Source organism: Podarcis liolepis (genome assembly GCF_965112155.1).
Source record: "Podarcis liolepis genome assembly, chromosome: 7".
In the NCBI taxonomy this organism is placed as follows: domain Eukaryota; kingdom Metazoa; phylum Chordata; class Lepidosauria; order Squamata; family Lacertidae; genus Podarcis; species Podarcis liolepis.
In genome coordinates, this window is record NC_139561.1 from 58,234,453 (window position 1) to 58,239,018 (window position 4,566).

Sequence of the window (4,566 nt, forward strand, 5' to 3'; positions counted from 1 at the left end):
GGCGCGGGGCAGGCTGCCCCCGGCCGGCCGGCCAACAGCAGCAGTCATCGCCGGGCGTCCGTCCTCTTGATCCTGCCCCGGGACTGGATCAAGGCGGCTCCCCTGGCCCGACGGTGCCTGCCCTGACCTGGAACAGCAGCAAACGCAGCATAGAGTACAGCAGCCCCAAGGCGGTGGCGGGTGGCGGCATCGCTGGTCCCGGAGCCCGCAGTTCCACTGCCCCGGTGCGCTAATTCAAAGGCGCAAGAGGCTTCCGCTGTGGGTTTCTTTGGAAATGAGCCCCCCCTATACCTCGAATTTAAATGGGGCTCATGTCCAAATAAGCATGCACAGGATTGCGGCTTTGATCTTATATTGCTCGTGGTTATACATATTATACTAAAAGTAAAGTTCAATTTAGGACAGCCGTGTCCCGTTTGAGGCCGCCCGATCCACTGGGACGACTCTAGTGGACTCTAACATAAATAGAAGCATTCCCCGCTCCGATGCTCCTGGGTCAACCCTGAATGCGGGCTCTTCCCGGGCTTAGCCTGATAAGTCGCATCAGACCTCTGCTGCCTCCCTCCTTGTTGCTCTGGGTTGAATTCCCTCGAGCCGGGCTTTCCTGCTTTACAAAACAAACAAACAAAAACCGTGAAAGATTTAGCAACCCCCAATCCTCGTTGCTCCGATTCAAGTTGGAACTAGAATCGCTGCAAACTCCGCTTCCATTTTTCCAAAAGGGCTCGTCCTCTTTTCAATACAAAATGACAAGAATGTTCACAGCATCCCTAGAAACAAAGCATGGCAACCTGGGATGGTCCTGATGATGACGACGCCAACACACAAACATGAACTTACCACAATAGGGAACACACACCTGCCAGAGAGACCCACCTTGCAGCTGATACCCTGCTACTGTCTGTCTCCACACATAGGGGGAACAAGGGACAGGGATCCCACAGTCCTTCTGGGCCAAGGGCTCAAGACCCACCCAGGGAAGGAAAGTCTTTTGACAAGGAGCCAATGGGAGGGACAGGAGACCCTACAACAGCAGCTGTAGCATGCCTCCTGTTGGGCACTTGTCTGGGGAGCTGGGGATGGAGCCTCTGCCCCCTACTCACTTTTGGCATATCTTGGCGGGGGGGACCTCGAGTCAGGGGCAAAAGAGAAAGACCAAGGCCACAATACCAGCAGCTCCACAGGGCAGGTTCCTAACAGCCACAGCAGCACACAGGAGTCAGGCACTGAAGGAGGCTTTTGCTACTCCACCCCTTGCCCCACTGCCTTAACTCCTGATTATGAAGGGCTGGCACCCTGGAGAGGTAGAAGAGCTCGTGTTTGCCATGCAGGGGTCACAGGTTCCCATGCAGGATATGACCCCACACCAGGACACCCACCCTTCATTCATACGTACCTAAGCACATCAGGGGAGCACTGTATAGACCAACCTTCTGGCTCCTATATTTGGCCCACCACTCTCCCCTCACCCCGTGACCACTTTCTCTTCTGTCCTATTGGCCAGCCCTGCTGGGCAGCATCTCAGCATGACTCTTCATTGCTTCCCATAAGTGATTTGAGAAGCCTGCAGGGAACCTGAGAGGGGAGAGCAGGAAGTAACCCATAGTATTTAAAGGACTGGGGTACAGACCCGTTACACCCACATCTTTGAATATCACCATGGTGCATCTGCAGCAGCACAACTGGACACCTTCATCTGCCCCAGCTGCAACAAAACATGTCTCCCCCACATCGGTCTCTGCAGCCACAGCCTCTGGGCAAATTAAGGTGGGTGGTTGTGGTTTCACCTGCATTGTGTTTTGCAATTCACCCAGCCACCCTGGAAGAAAACTTGGGTTTTTTAAATGAAGTTTTTAAAAGAGGGGAATAGGTCAAGAGATGGGGTGGGGCGTCCGTCTGCCCCCTAACAGTGCCTGAGCCCTTCAGACTCCAATCCCTCTCTATCATGCCCTATCAACAAATATGCAAGTTCACAGCCTTTATTTAGCAGCATCCAGGATGGAGGTGATTCTGAGCAGCAAAGACACAGGAATGAAGCTGCTGAGCCCCAATCAAGAATCCCAGGAGAGCATCTGAGCCTGGGGCAGTGGATTAATGTGTTTCCACTACAAACAATACTAGGAATGCCTTAACATGTTGCTTTAACTGTCATGTGGGTTGCCAAAGACAGAGCAAAGAGTTAAACCCAATGCAGGAGCATCTCAGCCACTTCTGCAGGTAATGGGGTGAACCTCCCTGCTGGACACACAGAAGGGAGGAATTGCAACCGGAGCACACAGTTCCTGAGCCAGCATACTGTTAAATGTGTGTAAAGTGGGAGAGAAGGGAGATTGTGCCACCTGAGTACAATGCTGTGCTCATGACTTAGCCTCTCCCACTCCCGCCCCAAGTTAGGAGGGGAGGGGAGACGGCAGTGACTGTGTGTGTACCCACACACCCTGTCCTCTTGCAACTTACAGGGTGGGGGAGTGATCCTTGAAAGGTGTGTTTGGCCAGTCACTCTCATGGCTGGGCGGCATCATCCTGAAGACTGGAGGAGAGACCCTCTTAAGAATATTAGGGGGATGGGCAAGGGAAGGACCACACCATGTGAAAAATGAACATAATATTTTAACTGCATTATTCATTTTCAGCTTTGTATTCTTGTTATTAAAAAAAGTGTGCCCATAACCTAGGTTTAAGGTGCCATTCAGCTCCTAGCTTTCTTATCTCAGTTTCTAACACTGTTACTCATATGTAGCAAAGGGAGGGGACAAGAGTAGGTTGTTGGTTTGCTGCAGACGGCACCTTGTTTCAGCAGGAAGTTGGTGAGAGTTACGATTGGGAGTGACTGTGCTTTTTATCATTATAGTGATGGGTGGTTTGGCCTTCATTTCGAAGAGAAGAAAGCTTATGCAAAGAGAGTTCCAGTGGAGAGTCCAGGAGCCTCTGAGCCCTCTAACGGTGATCTTCCAGCTATTCCCCCACCATAATAATGAAATGTTCAGAAAGTTTATTTTGTAGGGTTTGGATCCCTTTTGAATTTAATAATTAATATTGTACAAATTTACAGCCTGCCCTCACTCAACAACTTTGTCCCCCCCCCAAGCTTTTGTGTCCCTATTTATGGGACACAATTTATGTGTCGATCCTATTTATTACTTCCAGGACAAACAAGTGTGGGATGTTCCCTGGCTCCCTTGAGCCCCCTCTCTATAAACACCCCTGCAGCCCCTTTTTGTCAGAAAAGCAACCTAGTCAGAACATTACCAGGAGGGGGAAGGGACCAATTTGCCATTTTGTGGGGTACAGGGAATGAGCCAGTTCAGCTTCACGGTCAAAATGCCCCCTGCTGCTTTCACACTCATTGAAGAAATATGGGTGAGCAATAAGTGCCCAGGAATGGGGCACGTATATGCAGCTCTCAGACTAAAAATAAAATAAAATAATGTTCCTTGCTATAAGGCAGGGGTGGCCAATTCCCAAGAGACTGCGATCTACTCACAGAATTAAAAACTTGCAGTGATCTACCCCCTTTTTGGGGGTTCAGGTCAAAGTTTTTTTAGGGAGGAGGAAATCCCCCTTTTGGGGGGCGCAAGGCAGTAATATTGAGCTTTTTTTAGGGGAGACAAAGTTGTTGAGCTTCTTTGGGGGGAGCCAGTGATCTACCACAGACGTCTAGTGATCTACCACTAGATCACGATCTACCTGTTGGACGTGCCTGCTATAAGGCAAGTATCTGACATTTACAAGTTATCAGGAAGAAAAGGCACTGCTACTGTGGCACAAAGTTGGAGGGCAACTTTGAGCGATCACGAGTTCTGTATTGCTCGCGCGCATCCCCGTCCTCCGCCAGGGGTTGCTACATCGATGGACAGGGTAGCTTCGCCCGACAGCTGGGGATGGGGAAAGTCATGGATCTCCCACTGAAGGCAATAGCCGAATCCAAGACGCTACTTCCCTCCGTGTTCCAACCAGCCCAGGACGGGGCACAGCTTGATTTGAGGGGCACACCCCATCCCCACCGGCTGCAAGGGAAGGTCCTCCGGCAGGGTGGCCCTGAAAGGCTCCTGGCCCGTTGGGCGCCAGCAATCGCCACGCAGCAAATAGGGGAGTGGGGTACCCCCACAAAGAGCTTCCTGTCTCATCACTTAATCAGGCGCCCCCAAAACACACAAACACACACACGTGTCTCCTTTATCACGTCTGGCCCAACGGGGGCTTCTTCCGGGGCCAGCAGGAGCCGAAACAGCCATCTCTTTAAAAATAAAAACAATGGGCGACTCTCAGCCTCCAGCCCCATGCCCGCGGGGATACAGTTTGCTCCATTCTCACGAGACATTCGCGTGTCGGAATGGTCAGAAAACTGGGCACGATCCTCGTCCCCTCACCCCCCGGCTCTGCAAGGGTTAATGTCGCTCGCGGATGAAGGGGCGGTGCGACGGTTCGTCCCCCACCCTCGCCAACCCCGAGCAGCCCCATCCGCCTCTGCACATCCCGCACCGACTCCCATAGCTATAGCCATAGTGTTTCCGCCGGAACTCTCCTGCACCGGGGAAGGAACAGCGAGGGACCGCTGGAAGGGTG